At 42.9% G+C, this 27,991-nt stretch overlaps 1 long non-coding RNA gene across 1 annotated transcript; it reads left to right on the top strand.

Annotated features, from left to right (window-relative positions):
• Window positions 1-11,626: 11,626 nt before the first annotated feature.
• LOC133244887 (uncharacterized) lies at window positions 11,627-17,134 on the top strand. The gene is made up of 2 exons (XR_009735542.1): window positions 11,627-12,420; window positions 15,833-17,134. It is a non-coding gene; the product is annotated as an uncharacterized LOC133244887 (long non-coding RNA).
• Window positions 17,135-27,991: the final 10,857 nt, after the last annotated feature.

Below are 27,991 nucleotides of genomic sequence, written 5' to 3'. Positions count from 1 at the left end.
CAGACTTCATCTTTAAAATGGGTGTCCCACCTCCATTGCCCAGGGTGGTCCTGGGCCATATTGACAAGACTGTGGAAGTGCATGGAAAATCGTGAAGTCCTGTGCAAAGAGAAGGTGATGAAATCATTATTACTCTCGTCCTCCACCAGTTGTCAACGCCTGGTGGGGGTGGGGCTCTTCCAAGCAGACCAGGAAGGCTGGATCAAAGTGTCCAGCTGGTAAAAGAAGAGTCAGCTGTAGGGCCTGATCCTCTGGTATTAGCTGCCCAGGGGGAGAGCAGTGAGATGAGCTCTCCCGGTGGGTAATAAAATGAGTCTAGAAGGGAGGAAGCAGGATGTATAAAGCCCAGGAGCCTGATCTGTTTCTGAGATCAAACAGAGCAGCATTGTACCGGGGTGTGGAGCTGATGTCAGCGTCTAGAATGCTGGTCGGAATCGCCCTGGTTACGCAGCTGGACCGGAATAAGGCAAGTCTGTATCTGAACTCATTAATTTTTACAACCAACTGAACTGTTCTGCCTTTTTTTTTTTTTTTTGGAGGGGGGCTGTTGAGGGAGGCGGTGCAGGGGAAGAACAAGGGAAGGAAGGGAAAAGGGAGGGGTTAATATGTATGGAACAAGGGGCTTCCCACCAGCAGACACTGTCTCATTATCCCCAGCAAAGCCTAGCTTCAGCTCTCCAGCCCCTTGGACCGTTAGGCAGCGCCTCTGCAGCAGGTTCTGCCCGTGGAGGGGGAGAAATGGGCCAGTGGAACGTAAGGATAATTAGAGTGGCACAAGCCACTCCGTGGAGTTCAAGTTATGTCAATGTTTCCATTATATGCCTCACTTTTGGGGGTTTATAACGTAGCTATAAAAACTCACGCCAGCTGAGAATTTGGCAGGCCAGGTCGCAGCAAAGGAGGGACTGTTTTTTAATTCAGTTCAGCTGCTCATAACTTGGAGTGGGGAGCACACTGTACATAACTCAAAGGGGCTGGTTGGAAGTATTGAGTACAGTACTGTTTTGCTGTCTGACCACCCCTCCTCCTCCTGGCATTCTTTTGTACTATCTCAAAAGGAACAGCATTATATAAATTATTGCATAAAGCTTCCTGAGCCAAGAATCTACCTTCCCCTCTCCAAGTGTCAGCTAATCTGGCTTCACTCCACTCTTGACAACCATGAGGGTCCTCCCTTTCCAACAAACGTGCAAACCATGTCACCCAAACCTCTACACAGAAGACGGTTGAGCCTCTGCAAGGGGGCCGTTTGGTACAAGAGCTTTTCCAGACAAGTCTCAGTATCTGGGGGCAATCCTTTCCTATTGTTGTAACAAGGTGTATTACCCCCATCACATAGATGGGCTTGTTGCCTTCTCAGGCACAGAGAAAAGAGAGTTTTCTCCACATTTTAGCTCATAGTCTCTATTTCAGTCAAAATACCCCAATCCCGCTATATCCTTAGCTTTCCAGAACATAGACCTCGCCACCACCACCACCACCACCATGAAGCCTTCTTTGATTATCCTGCCTTTCTTTCACCTTTGGTCTCCTATCTGCTCTTTTCCTGTAATGTTTATCACTTTATTTTTGTGTTATATTTCAGTTATATTTGCACACTTTCTCTCTTTTACTGTTTGATGAGACTCTTTTCACAGAGTCCTAAGCTTATCCATCTCTCCATACTCCAAAAGTGGCAAACTTAGGTGGACTCCACTCAGCAAATTTTGATTAGGATTATTAATTAGCTAATGAATAGCAATCAGAAGCCAGATGGCTGATAGCAGAAATGCAAGTAAAGCTCAGAACAGATAAGAGACATATCAATCCCTTCTTCCTTAATAGATAAGAAGACAGCATCAAATTGATTCCTTACATTGTTATTGATAATAGCACTAAGAAAATGATAAGAGGTGAGGTAAAAATCTCCAACCAGAAAATAGGAATAAGATGCAAGTAATAGCATATATGTATGCATAAACATGGGCTTCCTAGGTGATGCTACTGGTGAAGAACTCGCCTGCCAATGAAGGTTAGACAAAAGAGATGCAGGTTGGATCCCTGGGTCAGAAAGATCCCCCAGAGAAGGGCATGGCAACCCACTCCAGTATTCTTGCCTGGAGAATCCCATGGACAGAGGAGCCTGGCAGACTATATGCAGTCCACAGGGTCACAGAGTCGGACACGACTGAAGCAACTTAGCACGCATGCACATATAAACATAACGATGTTACCTTATAATAGTAGTAAAAAAGTAAACCACAATGTGCGTGTTCTCATAATTGTATGAACAAATACTTCTATGAACAATACAATAAGTGAACAGTACCATAAGTATATTTTATCAATATGCACTGACTTTGCTCTCCATTGTAACTCAGTCCCTAGCCTTTAATACTCTGAAAATGCTTTTATAAACTGTGGATAAGTGACCCTGTAAATGGATGGTACTGATAGCACTGTAGCACACATAACACTCAATAAAAATTTGCCAAATGAATGAATTTCTTAAAGTAATTTTACTGAGCTAAATAATATTATTTCTTCATATACTAGAGGAAATATTGTTAGTGATGGTAGTTAATTTAAGCTCCATGATAAATACCAAGCTCTAACCTAAGGGCTAGTAATAAATGGAATTTCAGTCTTCCCTAGGGGTTCAGAAGATTTGGGGCCCATTGTCCTAACAAGCAGTGAAGGAACAGACATATGTGTTAGAGTGACTGGGGGACTGGTTTCTTCAATACATCTGCACTAAGCTTGACAGCTTGGGGTAGCAGAGCTGGGAGAGCCCAAGGATGATGAATGGGTGGGTGGGCTAAGAAGATATATCAAAGTCAGAGACTCGACTGGTTAACACAGTAGTCTGGGTCCAACTGTGCTTTCTGGAAGATTACTAGTGTTGATCCATAATGGCTTTTGATTAGAAACTCAAGGTCTCCAAAAATGTAGACGTATAACTGAAACCTATGTCTAAAAGTCAGGACACAAAGTTAATCTGAACTGCTTCTTTCTGGAAGGAACAAAATCTGAATATAAGGTTTTCCATTACAAAAAAAAAGATCAATTAAAGATCAAAGGTTATATATACTACATACACATGTAAATAGAGGAGGAATTAATTATTTAAATAATTAATTAATCACAGCCAGATGGCTGAGAGCAGAGGCACAAATAAAGCTCATACAGGTAGGTACTTATTAATTTCTTCTTCCTTAATAGAAGGGAAAATAGAATTTATTTAGTTTATATTAATAGGAAGAATTCATTAGAATGGCTGAGTTATAGGCCAGTGGGAAAGTGCCAAGAACTTTTAACTGGGAAGACTGAGTTGGAATCTAAGCTCTACGTCTATATATTATGTCATCTTCATTGTTTGAACCTCCAGTGTCTTCATCTACAAAGTGAAGTCAATATTAACTGTACCACCCACATCAGAGAACTAGAACATGTCGTATCAGTCATGAGTGTGTTTGGCTGACAGTAACAAAAGAATGGATTATGGCAGCTTCAAAAAAATTAATGTATACTTTTCTCATTGAAGAAGTTGAGGTAGGTAGTGCAGGGCATGCAACCCAGTGATGCCTTTGGAATTCAGCTTCTTCCTGTATCTCTGCCTAACATCCTTGCCATGTTGGTTCTCTTCCCCATGCTTGTCGTCCCTTGGTCCCAAGACGGCTAGTGTAACTGCAACAGTATGTCCACATTCAGAAAGAAGGTGCAAGAGGCAGAAGCCCATCTCTTCATGAGGTGGTTGTCAGTTGATTCACCTTTACATCTCTTGAGACACTCTATGTACATTCAGGTCAATCAATGGCCAATGGAACTGAGGTTAGCATCACTGGTTTAGATAATTCATCATTATCTTCTGGCACAGAGGTAGAAACCTGACAGTGAAATCAAAGAACATTTCTATGCCCCCAGAACAACACAGGGCTCTGTCAGCAGGGATGACGGAGAAGCTCTTGCTTAAGCGACCAACAAAGTCTACGCCAGGGCAAAACAAGATAAAGTCAAGGTCTTCACAGTGTGCTTCCCACACCACAGCATCTGGGGATGTGTTAAAATGTGAGTTCTCAGGCCCCACCCAGGAACTGCTGAATCAAAAACTCTGGGGTGAGACCAGCAACTTGTGGTTTAACACATCCTGCAGGTAATTCTGATGATTCTTGGGTCTGAGGACCACTGGGGTAAAAATGAGGAAAAAACTGAGGAATAAAGCTTGAGGATTCAGTGAACTTACTGAAATGTGTTTTCCATCAAAACTTTCCTCTGGGAGTGGGAAAGGAGAAGGAGGAAAGGAAGAGAGGGAAAGAGAACTAACCCTAGTTGTTCAGTTCAGTCACTCAGTCATGTCCGACTCTTTGTGACCCCATGAACTGCAGCACGCCAGGCCTCCCTGTCCATCACCAACTCCCAGAGTTCACCCAAACTCTTGTCCATCAAGTCGGTGATGCCATCCAGCCATCTCATCATCAGTCATCCCCTTCTCCTGCCCCCAATCCCTCCCAGCATCAGAGTCTTTTCCAACGAGTCAACTCTTCGCATGAGGTGGCCAAAGTATTGGAGTTTCAGCTTTAGCATCAGTCCTTCCAATGAACGCCCAGGGCTGATCTCCTTTAGGATGGACTGGTTGGATCTCCTTGCAGTCCAAGGGACTCTCAAGTCTTCTCCATCACCATAGTTCAAAAGCATCAATTCTTCGGTGCTCAGCTTTCTTCACAATCCAACTCTCACATCCATACATGACCACTGGAAAAACCATAGCCTTGACTAGACGGACCTTTGTTGACAAAGTAATACCTCTGCTTTTCAATATGCTATCTAGGTTGGTTATAACTTTCCTTCCAAGGAGTAAGCGTCTTTTAATTTCATGGCTGTCATCACCATCTGCAGTGATTTTGGGGCCCCAAAAAGTAAAGTCTGACACTGTTTCCACTGTTTCCCCATCTATTTCCCATGAAGTGATGGGACCAGATGCCATGATCTTCATTTTCTGAATGTTGAGCTTTAAGCCAACTTTTTCACTCTCCTCTTTCACTTTCATCTAGAGGCTTTTTAGTTCCTCTTCACTTTCTGCCATAAGGGTGGTGTCATCTGCATATCTGAGGTTATTGATATTTCTCCCGGCAATCTTGATTCCAGCTTGTGCTTCTTCCAGCCCAGTGTTTCTTATGATGTACTCCGCGCATGTTAAATAAGCAGAGTGACAATATACAGCCTTGACATACTCCTTTTCCTATTTGGAGCTAGTCTGTTGTTCCATGTCCAGTTCTAACTGTTGCTTCCTGATCTGCATATAGGTTTCTCAAGAGGCAGGTCAGGTGGTCTGCTCTTCCCATATCTTTCAGAATTTTCCACAGTTTATTGTGATCCACACAGTCAAAGGTTTTGGCATAGTCAAGAAAGCAGAAATAGATGTTTTTCTGGAACTCTCTTGCCTTTTTGATGATCCAGCAGATGTTGGCAATTTGATCTCTGGTTCCTCTGCCTTTTCTAAAACCAGCTTGAACATCAGGAAGTTCATGGTTCACAAATTGCTGAAGCCTGGCTTGGAGAATTTTGAGCATTACTTTACTAGCATGTGAGATGAGTGCAATTGTGCGGTAGATTGAATATTCTTTGGCATTGCCTTTCTTTGGGACTGGAATGAAAACTGACCTTTTCCAGTCCTGTGGCCACTGCTGAGTTTTTCAAATTTGCTGGCATATTGAGTGCAGCACTTTCACAGCATCATCTTTCAGGATTTGAAAGAGCTCAACTGGAATTGCTTCACCTCCACTAGCTTTGTTCATAGTGATGCTTTCTAATAGGGCTCACTTGACTTCACATTCCAGGATGTCTGGCTCTAGGTCAGTGATCACACCATCGTGATTATCTGGCTCGTAAAGATCTTTTTTGTACAGTTCTTCTGTGTATTCTTGCCACCTCTTCTTACTATCTTCTGCTTCTGTTAGGTCCATACCATTTCTGTCCTTTATCAAGCCCATCTTTGCATGAAATGTTCCCTTGGTATCTCTAATTTTCTTGAAGAGATCTCTAGTCTTTCCCATTCTGTTGTTTTCCTCTATTTCTTTGCATTGATCGCTGAGGAAGGCTTTCTTATCTCTCCTTGCTATTCTTTGGAACTCTGCATTCAGATGCTTATATTTTTCCTTTTCTCCTTTGCTTTTCGTTTCTCTTCTTTTCACAGCTATTTATGAGGCCTCCCCAGACAGCCATTTTGCCTTTTTGCATTTCTTTTCCATGGGGATGGTCTTGATCCCTGTCTCCTGTACAATGTCAGGAACCTCAGTCCATAGTTCATCAGGCACTCTATCTATCAGATCTAGGCCCTTAAATCTATTTCTCACTTCCACTGTATAATCATAAGGAATTTGATATAGGTCATACCTAAATGGTCTAGTGGTTTTTCCTATTTTCTGCAATTTAAGCCTGAATTCGGCAATAAGGAGTTCATGATCTGAGCCACAGTCAGCTCCTGGTCTTGTTTTTGTTGACTGTATAGAGCTTCTCCATCTTTGGCTGCAAAGAATATAATCAATCTGATTTCAGTGTTGACCATCTGGTGATGTCCATGTGTAGAGTCTTCTCTTGTGTTGTTGGAAGAGGATGTTTGCTATGACTAATGCATTCTCTTGGCAAAGCTCTATTAGCCTTCGCCCTGCTTCATTCCATTTTCCAAGGTCAAATTTGCCTGTTACCCCAGGTTTCTTGACCTCTTCTTTTGCATTCCATTCCCCTATAATGAAAAGGACATCTTTTTTGGGGTGTTAGTTCTAAAAGATCTTATAGGTCTTCATAGAACCGTTCAACTTCAGCTTCTTCAGCGTTACTGGTTGGGGCATAGACTTGGATTACTGTGATATTGAATGGTTTGCCTTGGAAATGAACAGAGATCATTCTGTCGTTTTTGAGATGCATCCAAGTACTGCATTTTGGACTCTCTTGTTGACTATGATGGCTACTCCATTTCTTCTAAGGGATTCCTGCCCACAGTAGTAGATATAATGGTCATCTGAGTTAAATTCACCCATTCCAGCCCATTTTAGTTCGCTGATTCCTAGAATGTTGACGTTCACTCTTGCCATCTCCTGTTTGACTGCTTCCAATTTGCCTTGATTTATGGACCTAACATTCCAGGTTCCTATGCAATATTGCTCTTTACCACATCGGACCTTGCTTCTATCACCAGTCACATCCACAGCTGGGTATTGTTTTTGCTTTGGCTCCATCTCTTCATTCTTTCTGGAGTTATTTCTCCATTGATCTCCAGTAGTATATTGGGCACCTACTGACCCAGGGAGTTCCTCTTTCAGTATCCTATCATTTTGCCTTTTCATGCTGTTCATGGGGTTCTCAAGGCAAGAATACTGAAGTGATTTGCCATTCCCTTCTCCAGTGGACCACATTCTGTCAGACCTCTCCACCATGACCCACTCGTCTTGGGTGGCTCCACATGGCATGGCTTAGTTTCATTGAGTTAGACAAGGATGTGGTCTGTGTGATTAGATTGGCTAGTTTTCTGTGCTTATGGTTTGTGTGTCTGCCCTCTGATGCCTCTTGCAACACCTACCGTCTTACTTGGGTTTCTCTTACCTTGGACAAGGGGTAACTCCTCACCTCCGCCCCTCCTGACTCTCAGCCCTCCTGCACCCACGCAGCCACCACTCCTTGGACGTGGGGTAGCTCCTGCCAGCCGCCGCCCCCTAGTTGAGTACCTACCAAAGACAGACAAATGTGCTTGGTGCCTTCACCTATCTCTTTTAACTTAATCAGCACAAACCTCATTTTCTCAGATGAGAAAACTGAATGTCAGGAAGGTTAAGTGACTTGTCCACAGTTTTTCATCTGATGGATATAGTTGTTCAGTCACTAACTCTTTCTCTCTCCCTCACTATATATATATATATATATATATATATATATATATATAGTTTTCAGTCGTGTCCTACTCTTTGCAACCCCATGGACAGCAACAACCCAGGTTTCCTTGTCCTTCAGTATCTCCCAGAGTTTGCTCAAACTCATGTCCATTGAGGCAGTGATGCCATCCAACCATCACATCCTCTGTCTCCCCTTCTTTTCTTGCCTTCAGTCTTCCCAGCAACAGGGTCTTTTCCAATGAACTGGCTCTTCACATCAGATGGCCAAAATGTTGGAGCTTCAGCTTCAGCAACAGTCCTTCCAATGAATATTAAAGGTTGATTTCCTTTAGGATTGACTGGTTTGATCTCCTTTCAGTCCAAAGGATTCTCAAGAGTCTTCTCCATCACCACAATTGAAAAACATCAAATCTTTGGCATTCTGTCTTCTTTATGATCCAACTCTCACATCCATAAAGGACTACTGGAAAAACCATGGCTTCGACTACACAAACCTTTGTCAGCAAAGTGGTACCTCTGCTTTTTAATATGCTTTCTAGGTTTGTCATAGCTTTCCTTTCAAGGAGCAAGAGTCTTAATTTTTATGGCTGCAGTCACTGTCTGCAGTGATTTTGAAGCCCATGAAAATAAAATCTGTTACTGTTTCCACTTTTTCCCCATCTATTTGCCATGAAGTGATGGGACCAGATGCCATGATCTTGGTTTTTTGAAGGTTGAGTTTTAAGCCAGCTTTTTCACTCTTCTCTTTCACCTTTATCAAGAGGCTCTATTAGTTCCTCTTTGCTTTCTGTCATTAAAGTGGTATCATCTGCATATCTGAGGATGTTGATATTTCTCCCGGCAATCTTGATTCCAACTTGTGCTTCATCCAGACTGGCATTTCGCATGATGTGTGCTGCATATAAGTTAAATAAGCAGAGTGACAATATGGAGCCTTGATGTACTCCTTTCCCAATTTCGAACCAGTCCATTGTTCCATGTTCAGTTCTAACTGTTGCTGCTTGATCTGCATACAGGTTTCTCAGCAGGCAGGCAAGGTGATCTGGTATTTCCATCTCTTCAAGAATTTTCCAGTTTGTTGTGATCCACACAGTCAAAAGTTTTCACATAGTCAATGACGCAGAAGTAGACATTATTCAGGAAGTCCCTTGCTTTCAGTGAATGTTGGCAATTTGATCTATGGTTCCTCTGCCTCTTTGAAACCCAGGTTGTACACCTGAAAGTTCTTGGTTTGTGTACTGCTAAAGTCTAGCTTGAAGGGTTTTGAGCATAACCTTTCTAGCATGTGAAATGAGCACAATTGTACAGTAGTTTGACATTTTTTGGCATTGCCTTTCTTTGGGATTGGAATGAAAACTGACCCTTTCCAGTCCTGTGGCCACTGCTGAGTTTTCCAAATTTGCTGACATATTGAGTGCAGCACTTTAACAGCACCATCATTTAGGAATAACTCAGCGGAAATTGCATCACCTCCACCAGCTTTATTTGTAGTAACTCTTCCTATAGCCCACTTGATTTCACATTCCAGGATGCTAGGCTCTAGGCGAATGATCACACTATCATGATTATCTGGGTCATTAAGACTTTTTTGTATAGCTCTTGTATTCTTGCCACCTCTTCTTGATCTCTTCTCCTTCTGTGAGGTCCTTACAGTTTCTATTCTTTATTGCAACCATCTTTGAATGAAATGTTCCCCTGATATCTCCAATTTCCTTGAAGAGATCTCTAGCCTTTCCCATTTTATTGTTTCCTATTTCTTTGTATTGTTCACATAAGAAGACTATCTTATCTCTCCTTGCTCGTCTCTGGAATTCTGCATTCAGTTGGGTATATCTTTCTCTTTCTCCCTTGCCTTTTACTTCTCTTGTTTTCTCAGTTATGTGTAAAGCCTCCTCAGACAACCATTTTGCTTTCTTGTATTTCTTTTTCTTTGGGATGGTTTCGGTCACCACCTCCTATATAATGTTACAAACCTCCATCCAAAGTTCTTCAGACACTCTGTCTACCAGATATAATCCCTTGAATCTATTCATCACCTCCACTATATAATCATGAGGGATTTGATTTAGGTCATACCTAAATGGTCTAGTGGTTTTTCCTATTTTCTGCAATTTAAGCCTGAATTCTGCAATAAGGAGCTCATGATCTGAGCCACAGTCAGCTCCAGGTCTTGTTTTTGCTGTCAGTATAGAGCCTCTCCATCTTTGGCTGCAAAGAATATAATCAATCTGATTTCAGTATTGACCATCTGGTGATGTCTATGTATAGAGTGATCTCTTGTGGTTTTAGAAGAGGGTGTTAGCCACGACCAGTGTGTTCTCTTGCATAACTCTGTGCCATCTGATGAATGGCACAGCTCAAAATGTGGTCTGATTCCAAGATAGTGCACTTCCAAAATGGGAGCAATCTCAGTAATTCTAGAATGACTCAATTTTTTAAAATGTGATTTAAATATGAACTTGTTGTTCCTTTGTTGCGCTTTCAGGACCCTCTGCAGTTTCATTCCGATCTATCTTCCACCTTACCTTCACTACAGCCTTTCCTCCCTGACTCCCATCTGCAGATCCTGGGTCAGGGCCACACCTGACTCCTTCCCATCCCTTGGGCACGCCCTGTAGCCTCAAGGCCCCAGCTAAACTCCTACTCCCTGGAATGCCCTCCCTTCCCTTTACTACCTGTTGAACTTTATTCTTCTGTAAATAATTAAACAAGTAAAATTGGCCCTCTCCTGAGTGTTCATGACATAGGGCATGAAACTAATTTGGCATTCAGTAATTGTCTGTGTAAAAAAATGAATGCAAGAATGCCTAGTTTTAATTCTTCTCTACCAAGAAGCAACTCCAAGTTTTCCTTTCTAACCCAACAGCATTTTGCTTGCATTTCTAATTTCTCAGTCTGTTCTGTGATGAGATGATACATCTGCCCCTGTCCCCCAACAAATATGTGAACTCCCAAAGCCGAGGTTAGGTCACCCTCATATCATGGCCCTCCATAGCACCTAGCCTAGGGTCTGAAATGTAGTAAGGGCTCAGACATGACATACATAGACTTAAACTGTATAACATGAAATGTACACCTGCACTTTAAAGAGCTAGATTTTTCAATTAGCTGGTGAATCCTACTATTTGTAATAAACAAAAGCCTGTTTCATGCTAATGAATACTGCTGATATAGGAGCAAAGCTTTCCTTTGGATCATTCTAGTGACTTTTACCTTGCCCAGTGCTTAGCTAATCCAATTCTGAGAATACAGCGTCACTGCTGGGTATTGAAATGGAGCCATTTTGGGAAGCTGAGCGGAAAAACCTCCCAGGAGGAGTTATTTACGCACCTGCTAGGCTGCCTATAATAAATGATACTGGCCAGCTCGCAGTATGCTCTCCTTGCACACCCTGTACTCGGACCGTGCCCTCCATGCTTGAATCTACTGGGTGACTTCCAAGAAGATTTGGAAATTAAACATATTTTTCAGCCTCCAGAAAGTACCAAGGGACAACCTGAAATGTGACACTGAGCAGTAGATAATTACATTTCTTTTTAAAAGTCTTTAAAAGAACACTTTTTAACAAAAATATTTGGATGTTGAGAAAGTGGATAGTGAAGGTTAGAAGGAGAGATCAGAGAGAAAATTTTAACATGGAATATAAAATTCTGGCACTTTCTAGACAGATAATACCACAAAACAGAAGAAATCTTATAAATACCAAAGAAGGCAGTAATAATATGTTTAATTTCTCTGTCACTCCCTTTTGTCTCCTCAGATATTCTTCAGCATTTTCTGGACATTCATTCCAAATATCTAACTGACAAAGATTTACAGAAAATCTTCCATACCGTGGACCCAACCCATGAGAAGCAAAAAAGAGAAAGAACACCAGAAGAACAGCTGCCATTTTTTACGTATTTTTTTTTTATCTTTTAAGAACTTCAAAAGGCTTTCGAATATTGTATTTCATCTCATTCAATCCAAAGTATTACTCTTCTTTCACAGATAAGTAAACTGAAGAGCGTATGACCTGGATCACGTGGTTTATGAGTGACTGAGTGGGGACTCCAGTTCTCTTACATCTCTATTCCTCTGCCTACAAAGACTAGGGTTAATTTTTTTTTATAAAAGTCATTTTATTTATTGGGTGCACAATGGGGCATGTGGAATCAGAGTTCCCTGACCAGGGATTGAACCCATGCCCCCTGCATTGGAAACACAGTTATAACCACTGGACAGCTAGGGAGTTTTAAATAAATGTACAGCATATAATGTAATGTTCTTACAACATGAAAAATGTTAAAGAATGTCTTTTACGACTCCTGGGTAAAAAAATATTGGAATTAATTGCTTACATTCTTGTATAACCAGATCTCCTGTGAAAGGACCCAGAGAAGAAGAAACTAAGAAAAAACTTTGCTGGCAGGGAGGACAAGCACAGGAAAGTGTGCCTTCCGCACGTAGAAAGCCTGGGGCCATCCTGTTCAACATGGTGCTGCTGGGACCAGAGGAAGGGAGACGCTAAAGGCCATCTCACCGCTCTGACTTGTGAAGTCCACGGATCCAGGAAGTAAGTGGCACAGAGACTGAGGCCAGGCCCCCCAAACCTGACTGCCGTCCCTGTTTCAGCTGGAAGCTTGGAGGGCCAGAGGCAATGATGAAAAGGCTGCTGCCCAGAGAAGGCAGAGATTTACAGGCGAGTTAAGGAAACTTAGAAAGCAACAGATAATTAAATTTTTCATTAAAAACAATAAAGAGTAGACTGGACACAGCAAAAAAGTCAAAATCAGTGGTACAGAAGAGAAACTCTGTCATGGGGTATGGAGAAAAAAGACAAAGTGATTGAAATAAGAGAAAAGATCATTTGGATTAAAAGAACAGATAAGACAGAAAATATAGATAAGAGATGTTGCTGGGAAAAACAAAAGAGAACAGAATAAATAAAACAAAATAACAAAAAACTATAAAAGAATAAAACTTTCCTGAGCTGATACAACCATAAGGGTCAGAGTCAGCTGCCTGGGACAGAAATGAAGTTTATAAACACAAAATTTCAAGAGAGTCTAAGAAATATGGGTTTTATTCCAAATAGCTGTATGTGCATATGAAAATCAAGAATTAGGTTGCTAAGAAGGGAAATGTGCCTTTAGGGGAAACATTACCAACATCTGTCATAATTGGAATACTGAATATTTGCAGATCTAAAGGTCCCACTGAGTACCTGGCAAATTACCTCAAAGATTTCAATTACTAGATACATTCAAGTTCAGGAACAATAGAAGAATTTCACAATTATCTAGGCCTCAGACAGCCCTGCAACATTAAAGATCAGATGACAATAGAGAAATATCTATAGTTTTGGGTGCAAAAGATTGCCAGTTAAGACTTGTAAGCTCATCCAAGTTGTCATTCATGTCTGAAGGAACTATAAGAAGATTTCTAGCTACTCAGAGACTCTTAAAGTAAGTCACTCACATCCTTCTTGAAAAAAGGTACTTAAGTTACATTCTGGCCAACTGAGGTTAATCAAAATAAAGAATGGAGAAGTTCTGATGAAATGGAACTCATGGTGATTACTAAAACCATTTAAGTATATCATATAAAATAATGTTAAAGCATGATTGTAAAAGAGTTTTTAAAATACAAAATAATAATTATTGAACAAGAAAATAATGTTAAGAATAACATCTGGTATACCTGTGGCTGATTTATCTTGATGTATGGCAAAAGCCATAACAATATTGTAAAATAATTATCCTCTAATTAAAAAAAAATAACATCTGGTATATATTTGTCAAAATTCAATGAAAATACATTTCAGATTTGTGTATTTCACTGTTTGCAAACTTTACCTCAAAGGGGTAAAAAGACTGCAAGCAATATTACATTATTAATTTAATAATTATTATTAAATAATTAATAATGCTCATGCTGAAATATTTTGAGCAAAGTGTTCTGATATCTTCAATTTACTTTGAAATGCATTTTTTTAAAAAATGGGTTGATAAATGGACAGAAGAATGGATACATACATAGCAAATCAAACAAAGTATGACGGCAATGGTGGAAACTAGATGTTGGGTATGTGGGTGTTCATGTAGCATCCTCTCAACTTTTCTGTATGTTTGCAAACCAAACATTGGGCAGGGGTGGGGGAGAGTACTATCTGGGTCTAAAATCCAAGATTAAATAAATAGAACATAGAACTTAATAAAATAGGGAACGGGAGAACAAAAGTGTGTTTATTTCCTAACATTACATAGAAAACAGTTGATAGCTAGCGTTTTTTTTAATTATTGATTCAGAAAATATAGGCCCTTTCAAATTTTTCAGTGCAATCCAAGTGGAATTTTGAAATAAGACCTATACATTCCAGTAACTAACACATGCACACAACAAGCAACAAACAAAAAAAAGAGAAAGAAGACAGATATAAACACCATAGCAGAAAATAAATTTAAAAAGCAAGAAAGAACTCTTCAAAACAACAACAACAACAACAGAAAGCATAAACAATTTGACTTATTTCAAATAAAAACTAACAGAGTAACTATGATAATAAACTCTCATATTTGAAAAACCAAACCTATCAATATGCTATCCCAAGATATATACCTAAAATAAAGTATCAGATTAAAGAAAGATAAGCTAGCAAATACATCACACATACAAACAATCTATAAAGAAATCAGGATAAAATGTTTATATCCAAGTAGAATTTAATGTGAAAAGCTTAAATGAAATTTAGGTAAACATTAAAAAAGTAAGCATAAAGAAAATATAACTGTCATGAATCATTATATGTCAGATGTGTGTTAGTCGCTGAGTTGTTTCCAACTCTTTGTTTTGTAGCCATGGACTGATTGTAGCCTGCCAGGCTCCTGTCCATGGGATTCTCCAGGCAAGAATACTGGAGTGGGTTGCCATGTCCTCCTCTAGGGAATTTTCGTAACCCAGAGATGGAACCCAGGTCTCCTGCTTTGCAGGCAGATTCTTTACTGTCTGAGTCACCAATATAGAACTAAAAAAAAATAAATAAATAAAGCAAGAATTCTCAGAAATTCAGGGGGAAATTTTGATAGAAACATAGTAGTAATGGGAGACTTTAAGGTAATGTTTTTGACATGTGTATGTAATACACATACCACAACATAAGAAGCACCCCAGGTATGTTTCAATCAGTGCAAAGCTGATCAGGGCAATAACTCTGCTTGTTCTAGAGGGTGTATTTTTCCTAATGAAAGCATACTATGTATGGACTTACTTGGCATTACACATCATGGATTTATACTTGTCTCATGCTATCAAAAAAACTCTATTTGCACCACATGTGCTGGTCACAAACTGTTCTCCTCCACAAGTAAGACCCAACCAGGCCCATGAGCTATAAAGTTAGAGCTCATTGTTGATTTGGAGGAAGAAGAAATAGTATGAGCTGTAAGAACTGGAAAAGAGGTTTTATAACTATTAATATCGAGATAGTTCAAAGCAGTGGGTCCTAGTGCAAGATCAGATGATAGAAGAAAGAGATTTCAAGTCTTCCAAGCCAGTCTTCAATCCCTAAGACCAGATCATGCTTCCACAAACAGATAGATGGGAAGAGCAATGAAGTTAAGGGCAAGTTGATAGGTGTCCATGAGGATATTTTGAATTTGCTATAATGACAAGATAGACCACTGGAGAGGTTTTGCAGACTGATGCTTTGCAGAACAGCATCTGGATTGAAAGTCCAGATTGAAGAGTGTTCATCACTTTTGGGATGCAAGTTACTTACAAATAGAATACAGGATTAGCAAAGCCTGCTAAAGGCAGGCAACAAGACATTTAAATCCAGACAGAGAAGTCTGTGCATGACTCAATAGGCAATGAAAAGCCAGCCAAGGTTTTGGATCAGGGTAGCTGTCCTAATAGGGAATTCCAGTTTCTAAGCCTAATTTCACCTCCCTATGTATGTCTCAGCTGATGCTTCTTCTGCCCTACAGGGTAATACAGAGTGCTTCTGGTCCTACCTCCACATGACAATAGAGAGAAAAGCAGAAATGACATTTCACTTTCGTGCGGCTCACAGGACTAGCAGGAAAAGCCTTTGGAGAAGGCACAAGACACTCTGAGGAAACCACATTAATCATCAACCCAGGAAACTGGAACACTCCACAAAGCCATTGCTATAAATTCAATATTTACACAAAATCTGGAGGTTGAAGTTCTTGTTACTCAGGGAAGGAAAACATGAAAAGCTGCCAGAAAGAGAGCCCACTTGCTATCTAGACTCCCCAAATCATCCTCAAGGGCAACATTCTCAGATTACAGAGCAGGCAACAGTTGCCAATAGATAGCATGCCTTGACTAATAACATGTTCATATACTTTGTTCTTCCTAATGACTGTGCCCATTTTGAGTGGAGGAAACTTTAACCCCAAGGGCACAGTGACTTGTCCAATGTCACACAACCAGTAAACGCCCAAGCTGATAGTCAAACTCAGTCTGCCCTGCTACTCAACCTCACAGACCACACCAGACAGAGAGACAGAGAGAAAATTACCTGTATTGTGTCTAAAGAAGCATACCTATGCAAAGTTCATTTGGTCTGCTCTTTGGAAAGATGAAAACCCATGGTGTTGAAGGAACCTGCATACACTCAACAGGGTTTAGGGTGAAGTCACTGGGACCCTGTCTATAATTTCTAAAAAAAAAAAAAAAAGCATCTGTGAGCTGCCTTCAGGAACCTTACTATGGCCTGCTTTGGCTGGAGCCCAGCTCAGAGTTCTTGGACTAGAATTTCAAGGTAGGGCCCTGGAACATGAATTCCTAACAAGCCTCTCCAGTAGATCTTATACAAACTGAAGAACAAGAGCCACCGGGGTTTACATTCCTGACCAAACAACACCGAAAGAGTGAAACCAGACCTTGTCCCCAAGACTGAGGTCAGATGGAACAGGGTGCGTTGTCCTGCCATCAGTCCCAGGTCCAGATGGGCCCTTCTGGCCCCTGCTCGTTGCTCAGCTCAATTTAGCTTACACGACTGAAGCGACTTAGCAGCAGCAGCAGCAGCAGCAGCAGCAGTCCTCCTGAAGGACATCCCTCTGCTGTTTTAGTTTCTAAGATTTGTCCTATAAGCAATCCTTCTCTCCTAATGAGGTTATTGGTGCCATATTACCACCAGGAAGGTGGCCCTGGTGTGCAGCTCAATTAAGAAAGGTGTATTAAATTCTTTATATTTCTTCGTTTAGCTGCAGCACTCATTCTAGATTTGCTAAATAATAAAATGTTGTTAATGAGCTAGAGTATGAGGCTCATTCAATTCAGTTCTGTAGCTTCCTAAGTGTTGATACCTGTCCTTCCTTATACCATTGTCAAATTTTTCTTCTTCCGATGCTGGAAACAGAGAGCGAGGCAGAGAGATGGAGAGGGGAAACCACTCGAGCATCAGATGGCAAAAGGGTGAACATTCGTAAAGACTGATTCTCAGCCAGATTGTGACTGACTGACCTCAGAATGAACCTGCAAAGTCATCTCTTAGCATAGGGAGTTCTATTCCTCTGGAAGCCCCACTCTGGAGGGTCTGGTTGCAGTGTCCCCATGCAGCAAGTTCTGCTGTTCTCTGGAGGAACCAAGGAGAGACCTGAGTTGGGATGGTCTAGCCTCGTTACCAAAAGTGTCATCCACGGACCAGCATTAGCAGCATCACCTGAGAGCTCGTTGAAAATGCTGACTTGCAGCCCCACTCCAAAGCTACTGAATCAGCATCTGGACTCAACAAGACCCTCAGATGGTCCTTACACACTTTGAAATTTGAGAGGCACTGCTCTAGGTCCTTCCAGTTTAAACCAGAATGTCCCAGGCTTTCCTCAAGAGAGTCACCCACTAAAAACCAGCCCATGCCCACCCCAGTGGTAGCGCTGCTCTTTTCTTAAAAGCAGGCATGGGTGAAACCACTAACCTCCCCCGACCCTTTTTTTTTTAAGAAAAATCAAAACAGAAAAGATCAAGAAAGGATTTCTAGACTTGAGAAGTTCAAAAGCCCATATTTCATCTCACTCCCATAACCACCAATCTGCCTGCCACCACGCCCAAGGCCTGCGTCTCTGCTCTGCCAAGCCACAGCTGAATGAAAAGCCAGAAGGAAGCACTCTTTCTGACCCAGGAAAGCCAGGAATGCCAATAGAGAGAGCAACCTCCTCACCCACAGAATCACAGCAGATGGGAGTGGGAAGGACCCTTAGAAGTCGTTTCCCACCATTTCATCTTACAGAACAAGAAACTGAGGTCCACTGGAGAAGAGTGGTCTGTTCAAGTGACCCCGGCCCATCAGTGACAGAGAGCTGGAGGGGATGGGGCCCAGGTTGCTGTCTCGAGTTCTCTTTCCATGGTACCAGGAGACCTCGGGAAATCTGTGCACGGCCTACCCCCCAGGCGAGCTTGGAAAAGCCATTTCACAGATTTGCACAATGTTAACCTGGTGGGCTGCCGTCTCTGGGGTCGCACAGAGTCAGACACGACTGAAGCGACTTAGCAGCAGCAGCAAACTGTATTCTACAGCAAATGTAACATTACTCAGCTGTAACCACTTCTGAGGAGAGATAATCCCAAGGAACCAGTCTGGTGGCGGGTCTCAGAATATCAGGCAAAAAGTGAGAACCCAGCCGAGCCATTCTCAAAAACTTGAACTGAATTCGGCATCAGATTAAGAAATGGAACCAACATTGTTTTTACTCTTAATTTTTCGCTCATTCTCCTCCCATTCCAGCCACCACCACCGCACCCCCTGACCTGCCTCTGGCAGCCACCAATCTGTTCTCTGTTTCTATCAGTTTTTTTTTTATTTTAGATTCCACACATAAGTGAGATCATACAATATTTCATTTTCTCTGCCTGCCTTACTTCACTGTCTTGTTCCTAACAGGCTGCCCCCTCCACTTTTGGCACTTTTACAATTATGCATGTGAGAAGACCGGTACCACCAGCTCAATGGAATATCTCTATTGAGAGATAGTCAATGGTTGTTTAAAGTCACCATTTTTTCCCTTCAAATGCACACAAAACTGACTTGAGAACCAAGACAGAATAACATAAATGTCTGTTAAAACCAAAGTCTCAGCCAGCAACCCCATAACCTAGCAGACTCCAAGGAACTCAGATCCAAAATGACCAAGTAAAATCGGTGGGAAAAAAACCCAGAGGAGAAGGTGGTTTTGGAGGAGGAGGAGGAGGAGGAGGAGGAGGGTAATTCCCCAAATCCAGTGGAATCTGCCTCAATTCTCCAAGCTTTCTTTCTCCGCTACCTCCAGAAGCCAGACCACCTCCCAATCTCAACCTCACTTCCTGTCCCTCTGATGCCTAAACTGTCAAACATCAGCCTCGTGTTTATTCTATCCATGTACGTCAGATTTCTAAACCCAGGGCTCCTGGAATCGATCCCCTCTTCTTTTGTGAGTTTTTTGTTTTGTTTTTTCTTTTTTTTTGGTCTATCTTTTTCCTTTTGGTCCCGAGCACCCTGTGATTTTTCTAAAATGGAGCAAAGAGTGGGGAAAGAGAAGCAGCCAAGTCCCTTTCCTGCAGGGATGTGAGTGACTGCTGTGTTTCCATGGCTCGCCTTCCACTGTTCGCGTGACCCCTGCAGACTCCCCTTATGAGTGAGTGTCCCGGAATGTCTCTTTATTAGGTGTCTGGAGAAGTAAAGCTGTCGTGATGCCAGCGCCCCCACACTGAGGACTTTATTAGTTTTTTAATTTTCTGTCTGGGTGCTCCTGCGGCATCAAACTTTCCACAGCTGTTAGGAGCTATTAAGTAAGTAGCCTCATGGGGCCCTTTCCCCACCCCCACCCCGCTTCTTAATAACAGGAGATATTTCTGGACATGCTACATGGAGTCTTTAAAGAAAGATACTTTGTCTGTCGGGTGAGAAATTGTTGGGGGTCCGGGTGGAAAGAGGATGCGTTGGCCTAAGAAAAGCGCCTTGTTTTTTCTTCTTTGCATCTTGGCTTAGAGCAGGGCTGTTTGGGCGGTGATGACGTGGGGAAGCGACCTGGGGGCAGGGGCATGCAGAAGTGAGAACCCACTCTCTCAGCCTTTCTGCCCAGCAAGTAGGGGACCGGAGGGGAGCTCTGACTGTTTTCAGAGCTGACTTGGCATCTGGCCCAGAGCTTGATGCCTGGTTCAAAGCGTTCCCTCCTGAGTGGACCTTCTAAGACCTGCAGCGAGGAATAAAACAGAACGACTTGCAAACTTTCCCCTCGTAGGCACACAGCTGTGGTTCTGGACTAGAAGCCAGGGCTATTGCTCGTGTCCCCCTGGAAGGAAATCCTGATCCCCAGCACCCCTACGCTCTGCTCCCTGCCAGCGTCCCTGAGTGTCCCCAAGCCGGCCATCCACAGGACCCCCTGTGTGTAAATGTAAAGATGGGGGCACATGCACACACACTGACTCACATAAGCACGTGCGCGCACACACATGCACATCCATGCAGAGTGATGCATTATTAGAGCAAGCAAACTGGCGGTCTCTCGCCACACCCCTGGATCTGGAAGGTTAGACCATTTGGTGGGCAGGGGACAAACTAAGGGGCTGGAGAGCCCAGGGAATTCTCAGCATCCCTCCCGGCTCCAGCCTGCCCAGCAATTTGCTTTCCCTTGGCCTCCTTTAAGCCTCTCTTTGAGAAGACCTTATTTGCAGGGTGAATGTGAAAGCCTAGAAAGAAGAAAACCCTTTGGTGATGCCCGCCTCGGGAACAATTTTGCCTCTGAGAGCAAGCTGGTATTTGGGGTTAATCCCTCTGTGGAAACACTGGGTTGAAAGCCCAGAGGAGGTCAGGGGTCTGATTACGGCTTCTGTTTACACATAAACTTCCTGGTCCTAAGAGACAATAGCAAAGATGGGGGAGGGGAGGGGGAAAGAAAAGAAAGAAAAGGAGAATTTTTTTAATTAAATGGCCTTCTCTCTTAAAAATAAAGTCAACAAAAAGGTGGAGCTTGTGGAATCAAGGTTTGATTTTAATGTCTAGGTACAGATAATCTCTTAAAATTTCTCCATCAGGATTTACATAATATGGTTGAAGCATTTTTGAAACAAAATTTAAAATTTAATACTGATATATATGCATATATTTATGTGCATAAGTATATTTTAAAAAATAATAAAATAATCTTAGTTATCTCCTGAGGACCCGAGGTCTGATTTTGTTGTATTTTTGAAAGAGGGTTCTGATTTGATTTTTGTATAGTGTGGGTTTTTTTGGTCAAGCAAAGTCATGAAGACTCTACAAGAGGTGGATGAGCTGAAAACTGTGGTATTTAGGCCAATTAAAAACTGTTATAAACACACACATACAAGAAAAGCCTAGATGACAGTATTAAAGCAAAATAACCTCATTCTTTCAAAAGAATTAAGGAGAAAAAAAAAATTTCCTCCACATGCTCAAAAGAAGGCAAAGCAAAACTATTTAGTTGGTGGGAAGTGAGGTGGGGGGAGTGACAAAATGGTCACCAGAAAAAGAGAAGTTTATTTTTAAGATCCATAATTGAGTGATTTTTTAAAAGATTAAATTTAAGACAAAATAGTTGTTGTTGTTTTTTTTTTTGAGAAAGATACATGGGTTTAAGAGTCTGTCCCAGACAACTTTAAGAACATTAAACAAAATATCCATGAAGAAACCTATTGCTTTGGGGGCATTTACAACCAGATAAAACTCAGGTACATAGGCTTTAAATCTCCAAACTTCCCCTAATAGAAAAGAAATCCCAAATACTTGATCACTAGTTTCCTTCTGTATTTCTAACTGGTGAGATTATTTGGAGGCTTTTGTAAATACTATAATGATGTTTCTCACGTTATCAAATAAACAGGAAAGCATTTCTTCAATAAATCCTCATCTTTCTACTTTGAGTCTCCACCAAAAGAATTATTTATGGAAATCCAGACACTATAACATTTTGAAAATGAATTTGTCAACAAAAATATTTTTTAAAAAGCAAAAAAAAGTTGAGATCAAATCTTTTAGGGTATTAACTGCCTCTTCAAAAGAATCAAGACAATTTCTAGTTCTTTCACTTGTTCATACGTTCTATGGTCTCCCTAATTCATCAGCTACTTGGTTCCTGCTCTGTCCTCTTGGCCTTTTTCCTTTTATTCCTCTCATCTCCTAAATAAGAATGGTTTCTTGCTATTTTCTAACACGAACCCTTCAGAGCATCTGACAGCAGGAAGGTAGCTGTTTCAGTTACAGGAATAAAGAAAAGACAAGGGAAGGAGGAGAAAGAATGACACCCATAAACAATTCAGCGACAAGCGGATGCAGAGTCCAAAAGTTCACCAGCTGAGGCAGTCCAGAAATGCCCCAACTGAAGGCTCGCATTGTGAAGGGACATCTAACACAAAAGGTCTGCGAGTCTTAGGGGCCCTGGTTTTCCGTCACTCTCCCTTGCATAACCACTTTTGAGAAGGTGAGGCATTTCGCCAAGCTGAATATGGTGGCTGAATAAAGGGGAAAGAATTTGGGACCCACTGGCAAATATCAAAGGTTGTCAGAGAGCAAGTGGTGAGTCAAAGGGTGACATCAGACCATGTTACGGGCAGAAGCAGAAGGCAGCCTAACAATAGCTGTCCTTTGGACTCCAGAAGGCCAAGTGGCTGGGCTCTGGGCTCCATGGAGGACTATGGCCACGGTGACCACATCATTCATCCTCTCAGACGGGGCACTTTGGAAAGTAAAAGTCAGGAGTCTGCTCGAATTATGCTGGGGCAACATATATGTATGAAACAAACTGGGGTGTTGCTAACCGTAACGAGACTCCCTCCAAAATCTAGGAGATGAAGTTTAGCTGCTCTGAGAGTCTCCTCCACAAAGCTCAGTCCCCAGCTGAGCTGCTTTTTCCTGAAGGGAAAACATCTCTGGTGGCAAAGAGGAGACATTGAGGAAGCGCCTTGGCCAAATCAGTGTGGAAATCATTTTCTCAGCCCCTCGGGGAGACTCACAATATAAATACAGTCATCCCTTGGGACTGACAAGGGATTGGTTCCAATCTGTGGATACCCAAATCCAGGGATGCTCAAGTCCCCCATATCAAATGGCATAGTCCTGGCTACAGAGGGCCGATTGTATTAGCACATTAGAGACTTCGAGAAGGCTTGCAGTGAACTAAGGCATTCTTCAACCCAGAGTATTCCCAAAGGTTTTGGACCACCATGAGGTCTTCTGTCAGCCCAACACCTAGAACGTTCAGGCAAACATTGCTTTAAACCTCGAGAGTCAGAGTGTAGAGGGAAGGGCTGGGATGACAGGCCTTCTCCGGGAAGCTGGCAAAGTCCAGGGAGCTGCCGGTATTCCTGAGGGCGACACAGGCACATGCTCAGCTGGGTGAGATCACACAAGAACCTCCCCCGGCACAGCCAAAAGGCCTGCAGAAGCACGTCTGAAGCCACCCCGTGCCGTGAGCAGGAAGTCTCTGAGTTCACATTCATGCTGACAGGCCTCCCCGGCCCACATAATCCATTTCTTCAGACAGCTGCAAGGACTGCAATAGATGTTAAGGAGATGGTGAGCCCAACCCAAACTCAGCTGAGACACAGAGAATATCTGTCTTCCTGTAAGGATTGCCACCTCAGGGTAAGCCTGAGGCTACACCTCATCCATCCCACTGTGTCTCCGACCTGTGTATCCTGAGGTAGGGCCTGAGAGAGCATGGGGGATGCAGACCCAGTCAGACGACACTGTAAACCAGAGAATGAGTTCTGGGAAAGGAGGTGATAGGAGGCAGGCTAGAGGCAGCCTGAGCACCAGCAAAAAGCACTGTCTCTGGATGTGGCGGGCAGTAATGCAGTCTATGAGGAAGAAACTGCTGGTCCCATGAATGCTCCATGGTTCTTACCTGGGTTATCACAAAATCCTCTGAGGCCATCTCCTCCTGCTACTCCTATTTGCCTTTCATTTTGCAGCAGGAAACCCACTAACTTATGGAAGCACTCAGAGCATCTCACAACGAGTTGGTGGGCAGGAAAGCCCTAAAGAAAGGTCTTGGTGATTGGGGGTAGGGTGGGGGTGGGGATCAACAATTCTCATCACCAGTATCCCCACTCCTTCACCTGGTGCCCAAGGACCTTCAAGAGCACCTCTAAGATGCTCTCCTCCTCCCCACCCTCCCTCACTTCCACCTGCCTTCACTACATCTACTATACCCAGATGCTCATGATCCCCAAACATACCACTCTTCTCATAATCCTTTGCTTTTCCAAATGCTGTTCCTTGCCTGTAAAATCCCCTGTCTTCCCATCAAAGTTTTCCTCATGTACTTTAAGACCTACCTGAGATTTCACATTTTAGCTGAGCATCCTTCTCCATTGCGCCTACTCCATCCCCCCTCAAGCAGAATTCAAGCCTTCCCCATGGGTGCACCCGCATCAACTCATCTGGCCCTCATCATGCCCTAGGGTAATCTCCTGACCTGGACTCTGAATGCCTGAGGGCAAGATGCTGTCACACCAACTCCTCTGTCCCCGAGCTGACCCCAACGCCTGTTGCAGAGTCTGTGCCCAGTTGAGGTGGTGTCGTGGGCCAACAGACAGAGCGCATTCAAGAGTTAGTCTTCCTCAGCCTTTAACATTTTAGATTTGAAAATTAAAGGCACCAAAAACATGTCTTTATGTTGGAATCTGAAAAGAATGATCAAAATGATGAAAATGTAGAAATATACCAGAAATTCACAACCATGACTGAGCAAAAAGATGTACCTGGAGGTAACCGTCCTATCAATTCAGTTCACAAGAGATGAGAGTCTGAATGGTTAAAGCCCTTTTAAAGGGGACTAGAGTCCACTACCTCAATCCCCACCCAAAATCCAAAGTTTTTCTAGAAGGCAGGTATAAACATTGGCATAGACAGTTACCTTCAGCTCAGAGGGGTTTCTAAGATGGAAGAAATATTAGGGTAAGCAAGAAATGTGGGCAGGCAACTTGTACTGAAGTGAGAAAAAAGGAAATCAAGGAAAAGAGATGGTACCTGGGAGACGGGAACAAAAAAGGCACAGAGCTATAGTCCCATCAGAGGAGAAGGATCTTCTCCAAGAAGTACCTATGGCCCAAGGACCTAGAAAACAGAAGCGAAAAGTGAGAAAGAAGCATACATCATCAGGAGTAAAGAAGCATACATACATCATCAGTAGAGCTCAATAAGCAAGCCTGCAGTTTGGCTGTTCTCTGGTTAATTTCCAGCCATCAAAATACAGCCCAAGCCTTTGTCAAAACATCCCTAACACACTTCACAAGCTTTTCAAGGCAGAGAATCTGTGTATGGATTTGGGTATGAACAAATCCACAGAAATTCTGGGGCCAAGAGCAACAAGGTAAGGACAAAGAAGAAACAGGAAACATGGAAAGGGGGGCTAGTCAGAACACAGAATGACAAATGCAGGCCATGGTCTCCTCCCAGCAAAACCAGAGGGCGGTGGAACTTCACAGCGCCTCAAAGGCTTGCTGTCACAGAGAAAGGCCCAACAAACCAGTTAGAAAGGATAGTTTCATCACGGGGAAAGCTCTGGAGCACTGCTGAGTGAACGTCATGTAGGTGGAATCGTAACGCTGCAAACTCAGTCCTTGAGATCACAGCCTCTCGCACTTGGAGGGAGATGGTCTAAGTCAACCCCACTGTGTCTCTGAGACTCTTCCACGTGGGCTGTTTCATGAGATCAGTCAGTTTCTGCTCCACCATCTTTAGGTATCTGGACTTATAGAAAGTTCTTGCTTATAATGAGCCAACGTCTTCCCCTACAGAGGAGGAGGAGGAAAAGCTGGAAGCTAACAGAGTCAGCTACAGTCCCCCAGGATGGGTCCTTAGGTATATGAAGGCAAGTCTCAAGTTCCTCACTAAGCCTCCCTCCCTCACTTGCTGTGACACAAGTTTTATGTCACTCTCCTGAGGCTATGCTCTAGTTGGAACCCAGTGCAGAACACCTGTGGGCCAGATCTCACTCCTGTCTATCATTATGCAGCCGTTAGTACTCTTGCCTGGAAAATCCCATGGGTGGAGGAGCCTGGTGGGCTGCAGTCCATGGGGTCGCGACTGAGCAACACGACTGAGCAACTTCACTTTCACTTCTTACTTTCATGCATTGGAAAAGGAAATGGCAACCCACTCCAGTGTTCTTGCCTGGAGAATCCCAGGGACGGGGGAGCCTGGTGGGCTACCGTCTATGGGGTCGCACAGAGTCGGACACAACTGAAGCGACTTAGCAGCAGCAGCAGCAGCAGTAGACTATTCTGGTGCAACAGCAGCTATATCTCAATACACAAAGAACAAACAATTACAAAAAAAAAAAAAAACTAGCTGAATAGTTTGTGTTGTTCCCGCCAAAAATCTATGATGTGACTATAAGAGCCAGCATAGCTGCCATTGGGCTAGCATCACCCCCCTTTTCTCCTCCCTTGCTTTTTCCCTCTCTTCTTTAGTCCTTGTGTGTTGGGATTTAATCTTGTCGGGGCTTCCTCCTCCCCCTTCCAAAGAAATCTTCACTCAGAGTGCCCTGCACCTCAATTTGTGCCCCTAAAATTATTGTTGTTGTTCAGTTGCTAAGTTGTATCTGACTCTTTGCGACCCCATGGACTGTAGCATGCCAGGCTCCTCTGTCTTCCACTGTCTCCTGGAGTTTGCTCAAACTCATGTCCATTGAGTCGGTGATGCTATCTACCCATCTCATTCTCTGCTGCCCCCTTCTCCTTCAATCTTTCCCAGCATCAGGGTCTTTTCCAGTGAGTCAGTTCTATGCATCAGATGGCCAAAGTATTAGAGCTTCAGCAACAGTCCTTCCAATGAATATTCAGGATTGATTTCCTTTAGGATTGACAGGTTTGATCTTCTTGCTATCCAAGGGACTCTCAAGAGTCTTCTCCAGCACCACAGTTCAAAAGCATCAATTCTTTGGCATTCAGCCTTCTTTATGGTCCAAATCTCACATCCACACATGACTACTGGAAAAACCATAGCTTTGACTAGACAGACCTTTGTCGGCAAAGTAATGTCTCTGCTTTTTAATATGCTGTCTAGATTTGTCATAGCTTTCTTTCCAAGGAGCAAGCATCTCTCAATTTCATGGCTGCAGTCACTGTCTGCAGTGATTTTGGAGCCTAAGAAAAATAAAATAAGAATTCCCAAAAGTACCACAGAAGACTGAGAGGCACTAAAGAATAGCTCAACCCACCAAAGCTGGAAATGGAGAGAGGTTCCCAGACAGGACTGGGGTTGCTGATCCCATAGCCTCTAGCACCGGCTTCCTGAGACTATCTCCTCTTAGAACATCTCAGGTCAGGAATCTAGCCACTTCTCTCATAATAAAATCAAATTCCTGCCCTCCAAGCTAACCACAGTCAGAAACTAAAAAACAAACAAACAAACAAACAAAAAACCAGGAGGATCACTAGGAGCCAGAGTGGTATGATTTACCTGCAGGAAAAGAAATAGCTCCTCACTTTCAGGCAGCACTGGCTGCTTAGTGACTATTTCACATTCATCATCCCATCTGGTTCTCAGAGGAATCCAGGGATACAGGTAGGACAGGAGTTATTTTCATTTTTCAGATGAGGAAATTGAAGTCTAGAGGAGAAAAAGTGATCTCCCCAAATATGCAACAAATAAGAGAAAGAGCTGATTCTAGAACCAAGGTCTCTAGTCTCTTTCTGATGGTCACTGATGCACTGATACAGTAACAGGCTTAAAATATCCCCATCTTAAGTGCTTTATGCATCCAGCAACAGCCCAGTGGAAGTTAACACTTTTGGGGGACCTGCTGCTAAGCTGCTAAGTCACTTCAGTCGTGTCTGACTCTGTGCGACCCCATAGACGGCAGCCCACTAGGCTCCTCTGTCCCTGGGATTCTCCAGTCAAGAGAATCTTGACTGGAGACTGGGGGACCTAACTGAGCTCAAATCAAGTAGCTTCTATCCTACAGCTCTAACGCTCAACCCATGATGGCATAGCGACATCCTGTGAGATAAATGCCATCTGTGCGGGGCCCAAAGGAACACTCCGCCACAACCTGGAGCACCACAGGCCCTGCTGACTCAGGAGTAGCATTCCCATGGGTGACCACAGTTGGCTCCAGGCTGTTGCCCTGGGAGACCAGAGAATCAGCAAGCAAAGAGCTGCCTGCCCTGCCCAG

The sequence above is a fragment of the Bos javanicus genome, chromosome 1 (genome assembly GCF_032452875.1).
Source record: "Bos javanicus breed banteng chromosome 1, ARS-OSU_banteng_1.0, whole genome shotgun sequence".
In the NCBI taxonomy this organism is placed as follows: Eukaryota; Metazoa; Chordata; class Mammalia; order Artiodactyla; family Bovidae; genus Bos; species Bos javanicus.
This window is presented reverse-complemented; position numbering and strand designations above follow the sequence as displayed.